The sequence below is a fragment of the Scyliorhinus canicula genome, chromosome 2, assembly GCF_902713615.1.
Source record: "Scyliorhinus canicula chromosome 2, sScyCan1.1, whole genome shotgun sequence".
In the NCBI taxonomy this organism is placed as follows: Eukaryota; Metazoa; Chordata; class Chondrichthyes; order Carcharhiniformes; family Scyliorhinidae; genus Scyliorhinus; species Scyliorhinus canicula.
In genome coordinates this window covers 240,268,312-240,291,454 of record NC_052147.1, presented here as the reverse complement: position 1 = coordinate 240,291,454, position 23,143 = coordinate 240,268,312, and the positions used below count along the sequence as shown (strand labels likewise).

The 23,143-nt window shown below is 48.3% G+C and overlaps 1 protein-coding gene across 1 annotated transcript in view; it reads left to right on the top strand.

Moving 5' to 3' along the window:
* LOC119962056 (ly6/PLAUR domain-containing protein 1-like) overlaps positions 1-23,143 on the top strand; it is a 61,268-nt gene that overhangs the window by 37,453 nt on the left and 672 nt on the right. The gene's annotated exons all lie outside the window — the stretch shown is intronic.

The following is a 23,143-nucleotide window of genomic DNA, read 5'->3' as shown; positions in this document are numbered from 1 at the left end:
TTGGTAAATTGTTACAGTGCACCTTGTAGATTGTGCACTCTGTTGCTACTGTGCGTCAGTGGTGGAGGGAGTGAATGTTAAGATGGTGGATGGGATGCTAATCAAGAGGGCTGCTTATCCATAGTATTTACATGGCTGGTCCATTGCAGTTTCTGGTCAATGATAACACTCAGGATGCTGATAAAGGATGAATATCATGAGGAGATTGTTCTATTCTTTCTTGTTGGAGATGGTCATTGCACAGCTCTTGTATGATGTGAATGTTACTTGCCACTTACCTTTCCAAGTCTAAATATGAACATGGACACCTTCAGTATCTGAGGAGCTGCAAATGGTGCCGATCGCTGTGTCTGATGGGGAAAGAACATTGTTTTATTGGCATTGCTATTACAAGTATTTTTAAAAATGAAAATAACTTTTCTTGTCATTGGTGTAAACTTATTGTGCTGTGCTGTGGGTGCCGAATATTTTTTTTTGCAAACAATTTAATTGTGAGATTGAGTTATTTGTTTTCATATCTGTGAAACTTATTTATTCTGGTAGTTTCTATCTTTTGAGAGACAGAAGGATTTAACGTGTAATGAGAAATGCACACAAATTACAGAAGTATCATGCCATCGGGGGAGTTTGGTAAACGTCAGCTCCATTAATTTTCAAGACAAAATGAAAGTCATAGTTTGCAGATCACATATGAACTGATCGTCAGGCCACGTTCATGAAGGAATGTTTGAGATCAGGAGAGGTGGCGGGGTGTGGAAAGGCTACCCACCCACCCAGTGGTGGTTGGACAATTAAAGAACAAAGAACAATACAGCACAGGAACAGGCCCTTCGGTCCTCCAAGGCCTGTACCGGTCATGATACCAACCTTTGCCAAAACCCTCAGCACTTCCTTGTGCTGTATCCCTCTATACCCATCCTATCCATGTGTTTGTCAAGATGCCTTTTGAACGCCGTTAATGTAGCTGCTTTCACAACCTCCCCTGGCAATGCATTCCAGGCACTCACCACCCTCTGCATAAAACACCTGCCTGGCACATCTCCTCTAAACTTTGCCCCACGGACCTTAAACCTATGCCCCCTGGTGAATGACCCCTCCACCATGGGAAAGAGTGCCTGACAATCCACTCTATCCATGCCCCTCATAATCTTGTATACCTCTATCAGGCCACCCCTCAACCTCCATCTTTCTATTGAAAACAGTCCAAGTTTATTCAGCCTCTCCACATAGCTAACACTTTCCAGACCAGGCAACACCCTGGTAAACCACCTCTGTACCCTCTCTAAAGCCTCCATATCCTTCTGGTAGTATGGTGACCAGAATTGTGCGCAATATCCAAAGTGCGGCCTTGCCAAGGTTCTATACAACTGTAGCATCACTTGCCAGTTTTTATACTCAGTGCCCCACTCAATGAAGGCAAGTATTCAGTATGCTTTCTTGACCACCTTCTCCACTTGTGTTACCATCTTCAAAGATCTGTGGACCTGCACGCCCAGATCTCTCTGACGTTCTATATTCCTAAGAGTTTTGCCATTTAAGATATATTTGCCCTCTATGTTAGACATAACAAAATGCATTATCCCACATTTGTCCAGAGTAAACTTCATTTGCCATTCCAACTTGTATGTCCTGCTGTATCCTCTGCCAAACTTCAACATATCTGCCACTCCACCAACCTTGGTGTTATCCGCAAACTTACTAATCAGACCAGCTACATGTTCCTCTAAATCATTTGTGTATACTACAAACAACAGAGGCCCCAGAACAGATCCCTGTGGAGTACCACTAGTCACAACCTTCCATTCAGAAAATCGCCCGTCTACTGCTACCCTCTGTCTTCTGTGACCGAGCCAGTTCTGTATCCATCTTACCACCACACCTCTGATCCCTTGTGACTTCACCTTTTGTATCAGTCTGCCATGAAGCACCTTGTCAAAGACTTTACTGAAGTCCATGCAAACAACATCCACCCTTCCGTCATCAATCATATTTGTCACCTCCTCAAAAACTCGATCAAGTTAGTGAGGCATGACCTCCCCTTCACAAAACCATGCTGTCTATCGCTAATGAGCTCATTTGTTTCCAAATAGGTATAAATCCTGTCCCTGAGAATTCTCTCCAATAATTTACCTACTACCGACGTGAGGTTCACCGATAGTTTCCAGGATTATCCCTGCTACCTTTCTTAAACAGGTAGTTAATGCCCAATTAAGGCCAATTATCAGAGGCCAAGGGGCCAAATCTAACTTGGAACAAGGCCTGAGCTTCTAAACCACCCGGAAATCTCAGGTACACAATTGAAATACATTGGGCTGGATTCTCCGCAGCCCCACACCGAAATCACGTTTGATGCGGGGGCGGAGAATCAATGTTCACGACCGAATCGTGCCTGGCATCACTCTGGCGATTCTCCAGGCCCCGGAGAATCGCTCATCCATGAATCACGCCGCGCGGCTGGGGGGCCATTGCCAGAGAACCTCCCAGCGATACTCCGTTCTCGACCGGCTGATTTCCCGACAGTGTGGTTCTAACCACGTATGGCCGGTCGGGACTCTCGTGCAGCAGCCGCGGACTGAGTCCGCGGCCGCCCTGATGGGGGCTGGGGGAGGGGGGTCCAGCACCAGGGGATGCCTTATGGGCGGCCGGAGCAGCATTCAGGCCAGTCCGATGCAGCGGCGCGGGGCCAATCGGCGGGGACCTTGTTTCTTTGTGATGGTCCATGGTCCGAGTTCACCATGGCGCTCGGCGTGGCCACTGGAGGTCGCCGCGCATATGTGCGGACTCGGAACCGTAAGTCTGGGGGCCCAAAGCTGCGTGAAGCTCCCCGGGTCCCTGCTAGCCCTCTGCAGGTAAGTGAATAGCTCTTTATTTTTTGCAGGAAACTGGGGAGTGAAACACCAGCGTTTTTACGCCAACATGGGGACATAGCCCCATTTTTGGAGATTTTCCCTGAATTGGCCAGTTAATGGCCTGAGAGCCAGCCCACCATCCAATTAAACATGGCAGACAGTGTCCCAGAACTGGAGGACCATAATAACTCATAAGGAAGTTGTCATTTAAGAAGGTAAATTTATTTACATATTTACAGTTACATGCTGAGCTCAGCGTCTCACTCCCAGTGCAGACCTTACTGGCAGGATAGGTCTAACCAGACCCTGAATTGGTCCTGCTTTTATCCCTTGCCTTCGCGAGCCCCAGCTAATTGGCCTCCCACCCACCCCGCTACCTAGGAAGATTATATTCCACGATTTCCACAGGGGAATCAATGATTTTTTTCCATTGTCCTCGTAAGGGTTATAACAAGGACCTATCGGAGTCCCTCTAGCTTGGGAGGAACTGGAACCTTCCACTTCAGGTAAGAGGTGCCCCTCCATCTTGATGTACCCTCTCAGTATTTTAAAAATTATTCAGTTAAAAATTTGTCACGGCTGCAAAGACACCATCACGTGGCAGTAACCAGGCAGGCAGGAGCTAGGGCCTGAAAATCAGGAGGCTGCCTCAAAGGCAGCTGGCTTGCTCCTGATGCTGCAGTGGGGGGGCACTGGTCCAGATGCCCTTCCAGCACTACCCCTCTCCCTCTCCCTCTTCCTTCCGATCGTCCCCCTGAGAAAAATATCCCATGGGTAGAATACTACCGGCATACCAGCTGGCGAGGCAAATTTATGTACACGCCAGCCTCCTTTCCTGCACACCTGTCGAGGCAAAAAACCTACCCATGACATTTTAAGAAATTGCTAACTGTTTAAAAAAAACCACTGGTGTTAAATGTGAGGATATCCCATAACCCAAAAGGGTAACTTGGATAACCAGGTTTTCGTGCTGTAATTTTAAATTTGGTATACTGTGAGAAAAGCTATGAAAACCAGTGAGAAAAAGTCTAACCTTTTTGTAATTAATTAGAAAAGAATATTTATTATCAACAGAAAGACAATAATACTCTACAACAGTACAACTCTATTGTACTTAACTACAATAATGGCTACACACGCCGTACCTCATGAAGTCAACCCCTATTCCCAACTAACTACATTTCGTGAACTCTAAAAAATGCCTGCTTTCCCAAACAACATCCAATATTATATATTATATAACTCTGAGCTAAATCCTGCATATAGTTACCACCCATAGGTTATTTTCCAGGTTTGGAAAGACCATCTTCAGTTCAGCATAGCAGTTCCTTTCTGTTAGAGATTTCTTTTTAACAGCAGCTTTTAGCAACAAATTATTTTTGGGAGAGCCTGCTTTCTACAGCTGGGTGTGTCAAAATAGAAGCTGTTTCCCAACTGCTGACCTCCTATGGTTACACAGTACTTTCCCTCTTAATAACACCTGTTAGCATACAGGTGGAAACTATATTCTTCTCTGTCCACTTTGAATTCATCTCTTCCATAGCTCTAACACCCATTTCTATACACCATTGTTTTCCCCTAGTCAATTAGGTAAACACTTGTTTTCCTACTGCTATGCTAATTCACACATCAAAAACACCCCCTCATCAGTTCCCCTTATCCAATTTCTTTATTTTATCCCAATTTCTTTTTAAATTTTGATTCTACTCCATTCTTGAATGTTCCTTTTACTCCAGTATCTTAATAAAACCTATTTCAGGGATCATACACTCTTATAACTAGTAGTTTTTTGTATGTACACTTGTTAAGTCTTACAATCTCACAAACAAAACTTTTATTAAACACTTTCTTGCAGGAGTGTTGACTGGGTGCATGCTTCTCCTGTAATCTGCAAAGCCAAATGGATCAAAAAGACAGGTATTCAAAAAAGTTTTTGTAGATTCCAGCTCCCCAAGAACATTATTAGAAATTAAACAACGTAACAAGTTATAGGTCCCCTGCTCCCTTCACTTTAAGGCAGTTATCTGCTTCAGCCTTATTAAGGAAGGGTGGATCGATCCTGGGGAGCTATATCTATCCTCTGCAGTTACAGCTCAGGACACCAGACTGTGAACTGCATGGACATGAGGAGAGCTCCTGAATGCTAATGTAGCTCACATTACACACAGAACCATTGGGAATCATAGAGCAACATTTCCACCACTCTCAAAGAAATGGAGATGGGAGGGACAGATTACTCTTGACTGACATGTTACCCAGAGTTTCACAATGAATATTTGCCTGCCGTGTGGTTCATATCTTCTCCTTCCAAAGAGGCTCATACTTGCAGATTGAAGGAAAGGATACCAATGACAGAGCAAAACAATCAAAGTGGAAACAGTAAATTAATTATTGAGCCAGTGCGTGAGTCATTTATTAACGTTAATGATGTAATTTCTTAAAGCTGCAATCTAGTCTATAAACTAATGCGGAGCAACGGTGTAAGGGATAATGCAGGCTTTCAAATATGGTGGCAGGACCTTTGACCCCATGAGGTAACAGCGGTGATGGTAGCTTTGTGCCTGCCGCCACTGCAAGAATCAGCGAGCTGCTCGTGGATACATATGTAATGAGCTGAACTGTGCAAGATCACATTTACGTCAGAGGGAGGGGAGGCGGTGGCATAATGGTGGAGAATCCTGGCCCTCTAGTTTCACGAAAAGTGCATTTGGATTGCACACATTGCAAATTTCAAATTATTTTGAGAAAAGAGGGAAGGAGAAACCGAATAACTACATTGTGGAGAAGTCCCTGGATCATCATAGACAAATGACTGAGCAGTTGGATAAGTCTTATAAAATCAAAGGGCATCATAATGGATCTGTAAAGGGTAGTTCCTATGTGAGTATGAGGAGATAATTAATATAATGTTTAATTAAGTATCTATGTGCTTTCCAGTTCCACGCAAGAGATTATTAGCAAATATTTGAGTGCTTTCAGTTTGAGGTAATCATGTGATCTTAAACACTCTGTCCCTACACATACCAGTGCACCATGACTGCTATTTGTATCATCCAAAAGATGCACTGCAGCAACTCGTCAAGCCTCCTTCAGTAGCATCTAATGAACACACAACCCAAAACCTGGAAGGACAGGTGCAGCAGACACATGGCAACATCACTATCTGCAAGTTTCCCTCCAAATAACACACTATACTGACTTTGAACTCTATCGCCATTCCTTCACAGGCACTGAATAAAAATCCTGGTCGTCCCTTTCGGACAGCATTGTGGATGTAAAAAGAAAAGAAAAATGTGGCCATAATCGGGTGGTGGGAGACAGTGAGTAGGGACAGAACATACAGTGCAGAAGGAGGCCATTCAGCCCATCGAGTCTGCACCGACCCACTTAAGCCCTCACTTCCCCCCTATGCCCGTAATCCATTAACCCCTCCTAACCTTTTTGGTCACTAAGGGCAATTTATCATGGCCAATCCACCTAACCTGCAGGTCTTTGGACTGTGGGACAAAACCGGAGCACCCGGAGGAAATCCACGCAAACATAGAACATAGAAAAATACAGCACAGAACAGGCCCTTCGGCTCACGATGTTGTGCCGAACCTTTGTCCTCGATTAATCATAGATTATCATAGAATTTACAGTGCAGAAGGAGGCCACTTGGCCCATCAAGTCTGCACCGGCTCTTGGAAAGAACATCCTACCCGAGGTCAACACCTCCACCCTATCCCCATAACCCAGTAACCCCACCCAACACTAAGGGCAATTTTGGACACTAAGGGCAATTTATCATGGCCAATCAACCTAACCTGCACATCTTTGGACTGTGGGAGAAAACCGGAGCACCCGGAGCATCCACAATGCTACCGTGCTGCCCTTAAGAACAAATTAATCTACACTCCATTATTCTACCATAATCCATGTACCTATCCAATAGCTGCTTGAAGGTCCCTAATGTTTCCGACTCAACTACTTCTACAGGTAGTGCACACCATGCCCCCACTACTCTCTGGGTAAAGAACCTACCTCTGATATCCCCCCTATATTTTCCACCATTCACCTTAAATTTATGTCCCCTTGTAATGGTTTGTTCCACCCGGGGAAAAAGTCTCTGACTGTCTACTCTATCTATTCCCCTGATCATCTTATAAACCTCTATCAAGTCGCCCCTCATCCTTCTCCCATTCTAATGAGAAAAGGCATAGCACCCTCAACCTTTCCTCGTAAGACCTACTCTCCTTTCCAGGCAACATCCTGGTAAATCACCTTTGCACCTTTTCCAAAGCTTCCACATCCTTCCTAAAATGAGGTGACCAGAACTGCACACAGTACTCCAAATGTGGCCTTACCAAGGTTTTGTACAGCTGCATCATCACCTCACAGCTCTTAAATTCAATCCCTCTGCTAATGAACGCTAGCACACCATAGGCCTTCTTCACAGCTCTATCCACTTGAGTGGCAACTTTCAAAGATGTATGAACATAGACCCCAAGACCTCTCTGCTCCTCCACATTGCCAAGAATCCTACCGTTAACCCTGTATTCCGCATTCAGATTTGTCCTTCCAAAATGGACAACCTCACACTTGTCAGGGTTTAACTCCATCTGCCACTTCTCAGCCCATCTCTGCATCCTACCTATGTCTCTTTGTAGCCGACAACAGCCCTCCTCATTATCCACAACTCCACCAATCTTCGTATCAACTGCAAATTTACTGACCCACCCTTCATCTCCCTCATCCAAGTCATTAATGACAGGGGGAGAACGTGCAGACTCCGCACAGACAGTGAACCAGCAGGGAATCGCACCTAGGACCCTGGCGCTGTGAAGCCACAGTGTTATCCACTTGTGCTACCGTGCTGCCCATACTGGAAAAGGGATAGGTTCACTGATGGTTCAATTATGAGGACACGTTGTATAGATCAGATTTGGATTCCACTGAGGATTGATCTAATTGAGGGTTAAGAACGAAAAAGGGATGCAGTAGGGTTGACACAGAGAAAGTATTATTTCTGGTTGAGGAATTCAGAATGGGATGACATCATTGTAAAATTAGGAATAGATCACTTGAAATTAAAACCAAGATACATTTTTTCAAAACATTTATTTGGGTGGGATTTTTCAGCCTCAGTGACTGGAAATTCCCGACGGAGGTCAATGGACCTTTATAAAGTCCCCATCCATCCATGGCGATCTTGCAGCGGGCACGGCCAAAAATATCCAACCTTGTGTCATTTTGGGCCAGTTTGGCAGAGTGTTTCCCACTGGCTTTTTGGCTGAGATCGTCACCAGTATTCACCCACACTTAGGGCGGGATTTAATGGAAGCATTTTTAAGTGTAATTTTAGTGTCACAATTGACACATGTGCAGCAGGGTATCACAGTGGTTAGGCCTGTTGCTTCACAGCTCCAGGGCCCAAGGTTTGATTCTCGGCTTGGGTCACAGTCTGTGTGGAGTCTGCACGTTCTCCCCGAGTCTGCGTGGATTTCCTCAGGGTGCTCCGGTCTCCTCCCACAGTCCAAAGATGTGCAGGATAGGTGAATTGGCCATGATAAATTGGCTGACTCCCAGCCAACACACAAGCATGGCAGTGCACAGCCCTGCTCCTCACTTTGGCAAAGCTGACCTGGGCAGGCTTCTCAATGCCACTGATGAGAGATGGGTCAACCTGTTCCCCCGATGGGGGTTCGCGGGCCAGCAGCAGGGTCAGCAATACCACCTGGCAGGCAGCTGCAGCAGCTGTCAGTGAGGGCAACATGAGAAGAAGGACCAGCATACAATGCCAGAAGAAGACCAATGATCTCAAGTGAGCTTCAAGGGTAAGTTACCAGCTCTGCTGGCATCAGTTCTCCTGCGACCCCTCAAGTTGGCAACACCCCCCCTCCCCCCCCCCCCACAAATCACCGGCTGACACCTCACACCCTCCCCACATCCAATCTTCATGCTTGTTCCTCAGCACTCCCTGGCACTCACCAGCACAACCTCTTCATGTCCCGTTGCGGTGCCCACATGTGCCACCTGCTACAGACCCCCTGATCCATCAAGCGCATGGCTCACAAAGCGTCCCCGCAGGAGACCATAGCCTATAAAAAGCAGGAAAGGACTGTCGCTAGCATCCTTCTCTGGTACCTCCTCGACCTGATGGGCAGCCGGGCCTTCAAGACGTGTGGCGGTCCCCTGAACATGGAGTGCCGCCTCCAACCAGCATCAATGCTGCTGGCTTCTCCTGTATCTGGCCAGCTGGGCTGCCACTAGCAGCTCGAGGGCATCCGCTGTGGGACTGACACCACCATCCATTTTAGTCTCTGTAAGGAATTGGTGAAAGAGGTAGACCCGGCTATCAGTTACGGCTTCCAGCTCGGGACCAACAAATCCCTCAAGCCTCCCCCACCCTTGCGTGTCCCACCTTCTCTCAGAGTGCCTTCCAGTGAGAAAGTTGTGCCTGAAAACCATGCCCTGTGCACTTAACACCGGCTACAGCAGGAGCCGCTAGACCCAGACCCCTACTGGATCAAGGCAGGTGCTCTGTCTTGATCCACACACTCAACCTTTAGTTGCGAGACTATCCCCAGTGCTGAAGTGTTTGATTGGTGCATGTTGCCTCTATGGTGCTGACCCTTCTAGAGGTCAGGCAAAGTGTTCAGGCTTCAAAGTTTGATTGAACTGTGATCCAATAATCATCGTCTGAGACATGACCACGTGAGAATTTAAAAAAAATTAATGGTCAACAGTACCTTTAAACAAAAAGAAAAAAAAACAACTATTTAACAGTTAATAATCATACTCACCATTAATCAACAAGGAAAAGGCACCATGCCTAACACACACAAGTACCTTACCGCTACAGAATATCAGCACAAACTCAAAGCTACAACAGTTCATTTGTACAAAGAAAACAAAACACACTGTATCATCGCACGTAGGTCTTCAACAGAGTAGACGATCCATGCTGTGCGGTCAGATCACGTATCAGTCTATGTCCATGTGCCTCAGTTATATAAGCGACCTTATGCGGCCTCACGTCATTGTAACCAAAGCTCAGTATCCACATAGTCCACTGAAGTTCAAGGTGCAGTAAACCAGCCTCAACGTCCAGCGCGTTTAACTCGCAGCGATGTGATAGTCGACATGCAGCACTCATCATACTCATAATAAAGTAACCAGTAATCTGCAAAAGTATTTCTTCAACAACATCATCAAGTTGCTCATTCAGATCAATCCGCCTCTCTCTTCCTCCTGCAGCTCCCAGCAGTAGACTTCCGAGCAGTGGAAAATCACACTGACCCAGAGCACAGCAGAAGAGAGAAAGAGCTTCCCTTCTCCAGCCCAGGCAGCAGGTCATCCTCCCATCCTCCCTTTCCTTACTCCAGGTTACAAAAAAGAAGGTGACAGCAGCAGCCTCCAGGCATTTGCAGTTATAAGCAGCAGCAAGTACCAAACATAACATGCAGCACTACTTGAGAACATTTGTTTAGTAAACAGTCAACAATAACAAAGATTTGAAAATTAACTACGTAATATTCCACATATCACACTAACCCATTAAACAACAGGGAAACAGCACAGCACCATATTGTTACCAATACAGAGCGATATCAGCTCATTTTTACAAAAAAAACAATTACCACTCACGGGTTCCTCAGCAGAAATGGAGGATAAGCCTGAGAATGTGTTAGTTATTATGTCCGGAACTTTGTCGTAGTCCCATCAATATGTTACTTGTTCCACGTACCAGTACCATTCTCTGTCCAGGTACCGCAGCTGTGCAGGCCCTCCCACATGATCCAATCTCACTGGAGCCAAATCCTGGCATGCAGTTGAGCATCTTTGACTTCAAGTTTGTTTAACCCAAGGTGATGTGCCAGTTACATGCAGCACTCATCACACCAGAAACAAAAGCATCAGCAATCTGCAAAAGCGTTTCTTCAACACTATCATCAGGTGGCCCATTTGGATCAATTTCGCACACCAGGTCCTGGAACGTCTTCTTACGTCAAACCAGATTGACTTCTGACTCATACGCCCCCCGGAGCCTGATGTTCCAGGTCCCAGGTATCTGGGGAAAAATTGTCCTTCCCGGCTACAGAGAAGGAAGGCAACAGCAACAGCAGCCTCCAGGAATTTGCAACACTAGCAGGAACAAGCAGCAAACACAACCTGCAGCTGTGGAGTGCTCTTACAACTAACAAGGCCAATTCCTTATTAGCAATAGCCTTCAGCTGTGAAACTAGAGGCTGCTCACAATGCAAGGGAGTTAAAGTGACCTTCAGCATAGAACTAAGATGAGGGTTCTGTCTTGGAAGTGTTTGGTAGGGCAGACAAGCAGCAACTGTAGTTGCCCTTGATATAGGTATTCACGTTATTTAAAGATTGCTTGAAGACCTCACAGACGAAAAACCCCTCCTCACCGTCCCACAGCCCAGGGGTGACCCCCGATCTGGAAAGCATTAGCCCACCCCCTGACGTCCTGAGGGGTCCCCCACATGATTTCTTGCTGGGGAGCCTGGGAGGCTATTACATTTGATGACAATCTCGCTACTGAGATTGAAATTAATGCAAATTGGGGTTAATAATATGCTTGCCGGTCCGGTGGTGGCAATGCGGCGCTAAGCCGCACGTTCGGCAGCTCCCGTTTTTTTGGGATTTTCGGGCTCTTTTAAGAGCCTACAACGGCGCTGTTTAGACTTTTCCCCCGGGGGGAAACACAGCCAGTGTGCCGAGCAGCCGGTGGATGGACTGGACTCGCAGCGGAGCGGTCAAAAAATAGGTTTTACCTCAGAGAACGGCGAGTGGCAGAAAAGGCAAGATGGCGGCGGGTGGGGAAGCAGCGTTGCAGCTGTGGGCGCGGGAGCAGCAGGAGCTGCTTCAGCGCTCCTTCATAAGAACATAAGAACTAGGAGCAGGAGTAGGCCATCTGGCCCCTCGAGCCTGCTCCGCCATTCAATGAGATCATGGCTGATCTTTTGTGGACTAAGCTCCACTTTCCGCCCGAACACCATAACCCTTAATCCCTTTATTCTTCAAAAAACTATCTATCTTTACCTTAAAAACATGTAATGAAGGAGCCTCAACTGCTTCACTGGGCAAGGAATTCCATAGATTCACAACCCTTTGGGTGAAGAAGTTCCTCCTAAACTCAGTCCTAAATCTACTTTCCCTTATTTTGAGGCTATGTCCCCTAGTTCTGCTTTCACCCGCCAGTGGAAACAACCTGCCCGCATCTATCCTATCTATTCCCTTCATAATTTTAAATGTTTCTATAAGATCCCCCCTCATCCTTCTAAATTCCAATGAGTACAGTCCCAGTCTACTCAATCTCTCCTCATAATCCAACCCCTTCAGGTCTGGGATTAACCTAGTGAATCTCCTCTGCACACCCTCCAGTGCCAGTATGTCCTTTCTCAAGTAAGGAGACCAAAACTGAACACAATACTCCAGGTGTGGCCTCACTAACACCTTATACAATTACAACATAACCTCCCTAGTCTTAAACTCCATCCCTCTAGCAATGAAGGACAAAATTCCATTTGCCTTCTTAATCACCTGTTGCACCTGTAAACCAACTTTCTATGACTCATGCACTAGCACATCCAGGTCTCTCTGCACAGCGACATGCTTTAATATTTTATTGTTTAAATAATAATCCCGTTTGCTGTTATTGCTACCAAAATGGATAACCTCACATTTGTCAACATTGTATTCCATCTGCCAGACCCTAGCCCATTCACTTAACTTATCCAAATCCCTCTGCAGACTTCCAGTATCCTCTGCACGATTCGCTTTACCACTCACCTTAGTGTCATCTGCAAACTTGGACACATTGCCCTTGGTCCCCAACTCCAAATCATCTATGTAAATTGTGAACAATTGTGGGCCCAACACGGATCCCTGAGGGACACCACTAGCTACTGATTGCCAACCAGAGAAAAACCCATTAATCCCCACTCTTTGCTTTCTATTAATTAACCAATCCTCTATCCATGCTACTACTTTATCCTTAATGCCATGCATCTTTATCTTACGCAGCAACCTATTGTGTGGCACCTTGTCAAAGGCTTTCTGGAAATCCAGATATACCACATCCATTGGCTCCCCGTTATCTACCGCACTGGTAATGTCCTCAAAGAATTCCACTAAATTAGTTAGGCACGACCTGCCCTTTATGAACCTATGCTGCGTCTGCCCAATGGGACAATTTCTATCCAAATGCCTCGCTATTTGGCTATTGTGACCCAGCGACAGTGAATGTGGCTTAAATTGAGCCGTGGAGGACACTGAGGTCTGCAGACATAGGGCGGGACTCTCCATTTGAGAGACAAAGGAGTGAATTCTCTGTTTGGCAGATGGAGAAGAATTGCAACTGATTTAGGATCCCCATGGGAGCGCAAATTGGGATGCAATTCCGTGTCCTTTGCTGTGCAAATTTATGTGAGGGAAGAGAAAATGCTGGAAAACCCCAGCAGGTCTGACAGCATCTGTAGGGACAGAATAGAGCACCTGGTGCAAAGCTTGATTTAGACTGCCACGATTCACTTATGGCTTTCTGGAAATCCAGATATACCACATCCATCGGCTCCCCGTTATCTACTGCACTGGTAATGTCCTCAAAAAATTCCACTAAATTAGTTAGGCATGACCTGCCCTTTACAAACCCATGCTGCGTCTGCCCAATGGGACAATTTCTATCCAGATGCCTTGTAATTTCTTCCTTGATGATAGATTCCAGAATCTTCCCTACTACCGAAGTTAAGCTCACTGGCCTATAATTTCCTGCTTTCAGCCTACCTCCTTGTTTAAACAGTGGCGTCACGTTTGCTAATTTCCAATCCACCGGGACCACCCCAGAGTCTAGTGAATTTCGGTAAATTATCACTAGTGCATCTGCAATTTCCATAGCCATCTCTTTTAGCACTTGTGGATGCATTCCATCAGGGCCAGGAGACTTGTCTACCTTTAGCCCCATTAGCTTGCCCATCACTCCCTCCTTAGTGATAACAATCCTCTCAAGGTCCTCACCTGTCATAGCCTCATTTCTATCAGTCGCTGGCATGTTATTTGTGTCTTCCACTGTGAAGACCGACCCAAAAAACCTGTTCAGTTCCTCAGCCATTTCCTCATTTCCCATTATTAAAACTCCCTTCTCATCCTCTAAAGGACCAATATTTACCTTAGCCACTCTTTTTTGTCTTATATATTTGTAAAAACTTTTACAGTCTGTTTTTATATTCTGAGCAAGTTTACTCTCATACTCTATCTTACTCTTCTTTATAACTTTTTTAGTAGCTTTCTGTTGCCCCCTAAAGGTTTCCCAGTCCTCTAATCTCCCAGCAATCTTTGCCACTTTATATGCTTTTTCCTTCAATTTGATACTCTCCCTTATTTCCTTAGATATCCACGGTCGATTTTCCCTCCTTCTTCCGTCCTTCCTTTTTGTTGGTATAAATCTTTGCTGAGCACTGTGAAAAATCGCTTGGAAGGTTCTCCACTGTTCCTCAACTGTTCCACCATAAAGTCTTAGCTCCCAGTCTACCTTAGCTAGTTCTTCTCTCATCCCCTTGTAATCTCCTTTGTTTAAACACAAAACACTAGTATTTGATTTTACTTTCTCACCCTCCATCTGTATTTTAAATTCCACCATATTGTGATCGCTCCTGCCGAGAGGATCCCTAACTATGTGATCATGAATCAATCCTGTCTCATTACACAGGACAAGATCTAGGACCGCTTGTTCCCTCGTAGGTTCCATTACATACTGTTCTAGGAAACTATCGCGGATACATTCTATAAACTCCTCCTCAAGGTTGCCTTGACCGACCTGGTTAAACCAATCGACATGTAGATTAAAATCCCCCATGATAACTGCTGTACCATTTCTACATGCATCAGTTATTTCTTTGTTTATTGCCTGCCCCACCATATCGTTACTATTTGGTGGCCGATAGACTACTCCTATCAGTGACTTTTTCGCCTTACTATTCCTGAATTCCACCCAAATGGATTCAACCTTATCCTCCATAGCACCGATGTCATCCCTTACTATTGCCCGGATGTCATCCTTAAATAACAGAGCAACACCACCTCCCTTACCATCCACTCTGTCCTTCCGAATAGTTTGATACCCTCGGATATTTAACTCCCAGTCGTGACCATCCTTTAACCATGTTGCAGTAATGGCCACTAAATCATAGTCATTTACGATGATTTGTGCCATCAACTCATTTACTTTATTCCGAATACTACGAGCATTCAGGTAAAGTACACTTATGTTATTTTTTTTACCTCTGTTTTGAATCTTAACATCATGGAGCTCAAAGCTGAGATTCTGGAGCCGTTTAAGGCCTCACTGGACAAACTGGTGGCGACGCAGACGGCTCGGGCCGGGGAGATTCGGGAGCTGCGGCACAAGGCCTCGGAGAATGAGGATGAGCTTTTGGGCCTAGTAGTGAAAGTGGAGTCGCACGAGGCACTGCACAAGAAATGGCAGGCGAGGATGGAGGAGATGGAGAACCGCTCCCGCCGGAAGAATCTATGGATTTTGGGCCTCTCGGAGGAGCTGGAAGGTTCGGATTTGGCGGCCTATGTGGTCCTAATGTTAAACTCGCTGATGGGTGCAGGGTCGTTTCGTTGTCCCCTGGAGCTGGAAGGCGCCCATCGAGTGCTGCAGCGGAAGCCCAGGCCGATGGGTGGTGCTGGTCCGTTTTCACGCCTGGTTAACCGGGTGTGCGTGTTGAGGTGGGCGAAGAAGGAGAGGAGCAGCAGGTGGGAGAATACGGACGTTCGGATTTTTCAGGACTGGAGCGCGGAGGTGGCGAGGAGAAGGGCTGGCTTCAATCGAGCGAAGGGAGTGCTCCGCAGGAAGGGGGTGAAGTTTGGCCTTCTACAGCCGGCTCGCCTCTGGGTCACGTACAAGGACCGCCAGCTCTACTTTGACTCTCCGGGGAGGCCTGGGCTTTTGTCCAGGCTGAGAACTTGGATTCGGACTGAGGACTGGGGGGCTGGGGTGAAATGTACTTTGCTTGGAGGCTTTGTACTCTTGGGTATCCTTTCGCCCATAGTGGCTGTGTTTGCTGATGGTTGTTTCCTGTTTGTTTTCGCCATTTTTGCTATTTGAGTTATGGTTATTTGGGTTCTTTCGGGGTTTCTTTGGGGCTGGTGGTTATTTATTGTGGTGGTTTTTTTTTGTTTTTTCCACTGGTGGGTTGGGGAGTAGTTTGTGGTCCCGATGGGTCATGTGTCTGTCTTTTTCCCGCGTGTTGGGTCGAGGGGCGGGCCTCGGGTTGGAAGCGAGGGCTTTCTTCCCGCGCCGGAGGAATTGGGGGCGGGGCCGGCGCTGGGAGGGAGGGATTGGCGGCTGTATTGCATCCGGGTGGGGGGGGTCGTGGTTATGGCGGGAGTAGCTGGGGTCAGCAGAAGTCAGCTGACTCACGGAAGTATAATGTTGGGCGTAACGCAGCTAGGGGGTGCCCTAGCTTGGGGGGTGGGGGGGGATTGGGGGGGGTGGGGGAGAGGGGGGTGCCGGGTTGTTGCTGCAGGGACTGTGAGGGAATGGATGGTGATGGGGGGGTTGGGAGGGGGGTTTGCCACCGTGGGGAGCGAGCTTGGGGGGTTCCCCGGGCACGTGGTGGGTTGAGGAAGGGCTATGGCTGATCGGCGTGTAGGGAAGGGGATGGCCCCTCGGGTTTGGTTGGTCACATGGAACGTTAGGGGGCTGAGTGGTCCGGTGAAGCTATCCCGGGTCTTGGCTCACTTGAGGGGGTTGGGAGCGGATGTGGCTATGCTCCAGGAGACGCACCTCAGGGTTACGGATCAGGTGAGGCTAAGAAAGAGTTGGGTGGGACAAGTATTTCACTCGGGGCTTGATGCAAAGAACCGTGGGGTGGCAATTTTGGTGGGTAAGAGCCTGTCGTTCGTCGCGTCCAAAGTGGTGGCGGATAGCGCAGGTAGATATGTGATGGTGAGTGGGAGACTTCAGGGGGAGCGGGTGGTGTTGGTTAATGTTTATGCTCCCAACTGGGATGATGCGGGCTTCATGCGGCGTATGCTGGGCCTGATCCCGGACCTGGAGACAGGGGGATTGATTCTGGGTGGGGACTTTAACACGGTGCTGGATCCGGCTCTGGACCGCTCGAAGTCTAGGACGGGCAGGAGGCCGGCAGCGGCCTCGGTGCTGAGGGGGTTCATGGATCAGATGGGAGGGGTGGACCCTTGGAGGTTTTTGAAGCCGGGGGGTAGAGAGTTCTCCTTTTTCTCCCATGTTCATAAGGCGTACTCCCGGATTGACTTTTTCGTGCTTAGCAGGGCGCTGATCCCGAGAGTGGTGGGGGCGGAGTATTCGGCGATAGCCATTTCTGATCATGCTCCACATTTGGTGGACCTGGAGCTGGGGGAGGGGAAGGATCAACGCCCGGTGTGGAGGTTGGATGTGGGGCTTTTGGCAGAGGAGGAAGTGTGCGGTCGGATCTGTAGGGGTATCTGGAAACCAATGACAACGGGGAGGTGCAGGTTGGGATGATTTGGGAAGCGCTAAAGGCAGTAGTTAGAGGGGAGCTGATGTCTATTCGGGCACACAGGGAGAGGGGGAGAGGGTCGAGAGGGAGAGGCTGGTGGAGGAGATGGTCAGGGTGGATAGGAGATATGCAGACACCCCGGAGGAGGGGCTTCTGAGGGAGCGGCGCCGCCTCCAAGCAAAGTTTGACATTTTAACCACCCGTAAGGCGGAGGCGCAGTGGAGGAGGGCACAGGGGGCGGTATATGAGTACGGGGAGAAGGCAAGCCGGATGTTGACTCACCAGCTCCGGAAGCGGGAGGCAGCTAGAGAAATTGGGGGAGCCACGGATGCGGGTGGGAACTTAGTGCGGGGTGGAAAGGACATCAATGGGGTGTTCAGATCCTTTTATGAGGGGCTATATCGGGCGGTACCCCCCGGGGAAGCAGGCGGGATGGATCGCTTTTTGGATAAGCTGGAGTTCCCAAGAGTAGGGGACGAGCGGGTGGAGGGTTTGGGGGCCCCAATTGAGCTGGAGGAGTTGGTGGAGGCGCTGGGAAGCATGCAGACAGGGAAAGCGCCGGGGCCTGACGGGTTCCCGGTGGAATTTTATAAGAAATTTTCAGATTTGCTGGGTCCGCTGCTGGTGAGGACCCTGAATGAGGCCAGGGAGGGGGGGGCTTTGCCCCCGACGATGTCCAGGGCAATTATCTCTTTGCTCCTGAAGCGGGACAAGGACCCCCTTCAGTGTGGGTCTTATAGGCCGATCTCGTTCCTTAACGTAGATGTCAAGTTGTTGGCAAAGGTGCTGTCCAGGAGGGTAGAGGATGTGGTCCCGACGGTGATTCATGAGGACCAAAAGGTGTTTGTAAAGGGGAGACAATTGAATGCCAACATGCGGAGGCTCCTGAATGTTCTGATGATGGCGCCGGTGGTTGGGGAGTCAGAAATAGTGGCGTCCATGGATGCGGAGAAAGCTTTTGATAGGGTGGAGTGGAGTTACCTGTGGGAGGTGTTGCGGAGGTTTGGGTTTGGTGAGGGGTTCATTAGCTGGGTGAGATTGCTGTATAGCTCCCCGGTGGTGAGTGTGGTGATGAATAGGAGGAGGTCAGAGGACTTTTGGCTTTCCAGAGGGATGAGCGTTAGCAATTGAGCCCCTGGCCATGGCGCTGAGGGACTCGAAGAGTTGGAGGGGGATTGTGTGTGTGGGGGGGGGGGGGGGGGGGGTAGGAGCACCGGTTGTCGCTGTATGCAGCTGATCTGCTGCTGTATGTCGCGGACCCGGCGGACAGGATGCCAGAGGTGCTGAGGATTCTTGAGGCGTTTGGGGACTTTTCGGGATATAAGCTAAATGTGGGGAAAAGCGAGCTGTTAGTCCTGCATCCGGAGGGTCAGGAGAGGGAGATAGGGGAACTCCAGTTGAGGAGGGCTGCGGGGAGCTTTAGGTATCTTGGGGTCCACGTGGCTAGGACCTGGGGGGCTATGCATAGGCTTAACTTTTCGAGGCTGGTGGGGCAGATGGAGGAGGAGTTCAGGAGGTGGGATGCGCTTCCGCTCTCGTTGGTGGGCAGGGTCCAGTTGGTTAAAATGACGGTGCTCCCGAGGTTTTTGTTTCTTTTCCAGTGCCTCCCCATGTTGATCCCGAAGGCTTTTTTTAGATGGTTGAATAAGTCGATTCTGGGGTTTGTGTGGGCGCGGAAGGTCCCGAGAGTAAGGAGGGTATCTTTGGAGTGAAGAAGGGAGGTAGGGGGCCTGGCACTGCCCAACCTGTGTGAATATTATTGGGCGGTGAACGTGGCGATGATTCGCAGGTGGGTGACGGAAGGGGAGGGTGACGCATGGAAGAGGCTGGAGGTGGCATCCTGTGCGGGTACGAGCCTGGAGGCCTTGGTGACGGCCCCACTTCCACTCCCCCCGGTAAAGTACTCCACGAGTCCGGTGGTGGTTGCGTCCCTCAAAATCTGGGGACAGTGGAGGCGGCAGAGGGGGGAAGTGAAGGCCTCAGTTTGGGCCCCGATACGGGGCAATCACCATTTTGCGCCAGGGAGAACGGGTGGGGGATTTGGCACAGGGCAGGCATCAGACAGTTTGGGGACCTTTTCTTGGATGGGAAGTTCGCGACTCTGGAGGAGCTGGTGGGGAAGTGGAACCTCCCCCCGGGAACGCTTTTAGGTACATGCAGGTCAGGGACTTTGTTAAGAGGCAGGTGGAGGAGTTTCTGCGGCTGCCGCCAAGGGGGGTGCAGGACAGGGGGCTTTCAGGGACGTGGGTCGGGGAAGGGAAGATCTCGGCTATCTACCAACTGATGCAGGAGGAGGAGGCCTCCGTAGATGAGCTCAAAGCGAAATGGGAGGAAGAGCTCGGGGAAGAGATTGAGGATGGGACGTGGCCGGACGCCCTGGAAAGGATGAATTCTTCCTCCTCTTGCGCACGGCTCAGCCTAATTCAGCTGAAGGTGCTGCACAGGGCTCACATGACGGCATTCTGGCCTTTGCGTCTCTAGTAGCCCGGCGCAGGATTCTATTACAGTGGAGGGATACGCGGCCCCCGAGTCCGGAGACCTGGGTCAACGACATGGCTGGGTTCATCAAGTTGGAGAGGATGACATTTGCCCTGAGGGGGTCGGTACAGGGGTTCTTTCGGCGGTGGCAGCCCTTTCTCGATTTCCTGGCGAAGGGGTAGAGAGTGGTCTGTCTCTGCAGCAACCCAGGGTGTGGGGGTGGGCAGGGTGGGTGGGTTTGGTGATGGTTGGGGGGTGTGTTATGTTATTTTCTTCTTTCTTGTATTGCTATTTGTTATTATTTATTTTGGGGGGGAGAGTTCTTTTCTTGTTTTGTTTTGGCGTGGTAACACGCCTTGTGTGTTTTAAATTGCGGGGAGAAAATTTGTTGTTGTTATTAAAACACTTGAATAAAAATTATTTAAAAAAAAAAATAATATGCTTGCCATATTTGGGCGAGATCTGGAACTCACCATGGGGAACAGGCCAGCTAAATGGCAAACTGAATCATGCCTGGCACAAATCTCGATTTTGGCCTTTTCCACTATTTAGCGGTGCACCCAAAGCCATGCCAAGCGCAACACGGTGATTAAATCGTGCCCTTAGTCATTTTTCTGGGCCTTGGTGAGTTCCTCCCCCATCTAACCCATCCTTAGAAATGTTTTCAGCAATGGGGAGCTGAATTCACTGGCCAGACCAGCTCCTCAGATGTCGAGCCGCCATTTTGAAAGGTGCCCCAATCTGTAAGTAAGCATGAGGACACCCCACACCCTTCACCCAGGGACAATGTCACCCCCACACACATGGCCATTACCCCACACCCACCGATGTGAGAACACCTCACTATGGGGCCGCTGAGGGTCCCCCCCCCCATTTTCAGACTTCCCTGCTGCCCCCATCTCAGGACCTCCACCCTTCATCCCAGCAAAATTTATGAGACCCTTTCATACCCGCCCTTCACGCCCCCACCCTTCAAACCCCTCCCATCCCCCCTTTTGTGGGCATGGCCCTGCTCAAATCCGATCCTTGGCAGTGCCACTCTGGCACATGGCAGTGCCCCTTCCAGGTTGGCAGTGCCAGCGTGACAGGCTGGCAGTGTGAAGGTGCCCGGATGCCAGCTGAGGTGTAAAGACCTGCTGCGGGATTCTCCATTGGCTGGATCCTTTCTTCGCCAGCAGCGCACTCACGCCCGAGGATTTCCCGACGGCGTGGGGGTGGCCACAATGGGAAACCCCACTGGCCAGCTGGCGGGAAGGAGGATCCTGCTGCTGGTGGGGACGTGCCATGCTAGAAAATGGGTCTGGCGAGATGGAGAATCCTGCCCCTGTTGTATCCTGTTCTGTACCTGTTATCTAACTGCCTTTTCCTTTCATTAACAATCCCTTTGTTTATTGCTGGAAACTTACTGCCCACAGAGTCACCCAAGGTCAGAATCAAACCCGGGTCCCTGGTGCTGTGAGGCAGCAGTGCTAACAACTGTGCCACCCTATTTATCAAGTAAAGCATTAAATTAAAAATGATTCTTCAGGGAATCATGCTGCAGGTCCCTCAAGACAATAAATCATATCTATTCACCGCTCCGAATCTACTTTAATAATTCCCAAAGCCAGTGCTGCATTTTTCTACACCTTATGGTTTGGAATTACCTCGGAGCTGCTCCCACTTCATCACTATAACTTGCTCAGAAGAGCAGAGATCTTTAAAGGTTAATGTGCAGAAGGGAGGCTTTAAGAACAGTTAGGTCTCGGTCGCTGAGTATTGCACTCTGTAGGAAGCAGCCTGCAGGATCACTGCAGTTTTGCAGCAATAAAATAGAAAATCTTTCTGTGAGTTTTAATGGAACCCAGTTCCAAAGGCTAGTAAATTAAATGACAAAAATCACCAGGTTACCTGGTTCATTTGGAGCATGTTTTCCCGTAGCCCTGCTATTGCTTAATGGATAACTCAATGTGAGTATGAAGGTGCCCAGGTGTCAGAGGGAATGCCTCCGTTCCAGAAAGATGCCCGTCTTTACTTCACTGTGTTACAAACCTAGTTCATGCTAAATGCGAGGGGATCCCAAATCCCAGAAGTGAAACTTGCAATGTTGGTTCTTAAACATTTACTTTGCAATTTGGTATAATGTGTGGGAAGAGGTGGAAACCAGTGAGAGAAGATCCAGTCTTGTTGTAATCTTTCAAATAAAAAATGTTTATTAAACTGTAAAACATGCAACAAAAAAGGCAACCATACAGAACAAAAATTACAATTAACTGGCTACACAGAGTATACTTGAATTAACTCCATTCCAAATTTATCAATTTCCAAAAGACCGAGATTATACCTTCCCCAAAAATAACATCCCGTAGGGTTTGACATTATGATCCAGTAATAATTACCCAAAAGAAAGAAATCTTGTCTCTTTCTTTTGAGAAACATTTTCCTCTAGTTCAGAGTATAACCTCTGGGCTTTAAAACAGCAGTCTTCAAGTCAAGCATTTGTTCTTGGGAGAGCTTTGTTTCCATCTGGGCGTGGCTGTGACCTCAGACGCTCATCAGTTCTTCTTCTCCTGTAAAGGATTAATCCTGACACTGATATATGGTTTGTCCCTTTCCTTGTCTTATCTGACGAACGAGCCTTATGAGCCTTGCTTTTAGCATGTAAGTGAGACATTCATTCTTACTTCTCATTTTGAACTCCCACTCTCTACCCTATTGTTCTCCAACTTACTTAAGTAAAGTCGCCACAATCCCAGATGACCATAGGCTGCTTTCCCCTTGATGGTGGTTTAACTTGACAGCTATCACACCGCAAGCAAAGAGCAAGGTTGAGAAGGCAGAGCCTTCATGAATAACCTCAGCCGGTATGGGAAGTTAATGATAAATATCTGTTCTCCCTGCTGCTGGAATAATCTGTGTATCAAAAGTCCTAAATGCAGCTGACTCATTATCAGTTTCTTTTTATCCAATGCATTAATCTTCATTTTATTCCATCTTCCTGACAATTGGCCCCATTAAAATTGGGCTGAAGATTACCCTTCGAATATACCACCTCTTCCAGGTGCAGGGAACAAACTAGCTCTCTCCCCCATTTCAAGGAAGAAGCTGGTATGCCTGTTCATACTTGGCAGAACAGTTTACAAAGATGCGTCAGGCCTCTGGAAGGGAAGGATGTTTTCCCCCAAGCCCTAGTTCTCTATGCCAACAGCCTGGTAATTGTTGCAAGGAGGCGCAAACACTTACTGGGCCTCCAGGAACTCCCAATGCAGACCAAATTCGAACCTATTTCCCCCACCCATTTTCCACACTCGCTGAGTTATAGCAGGAATACGG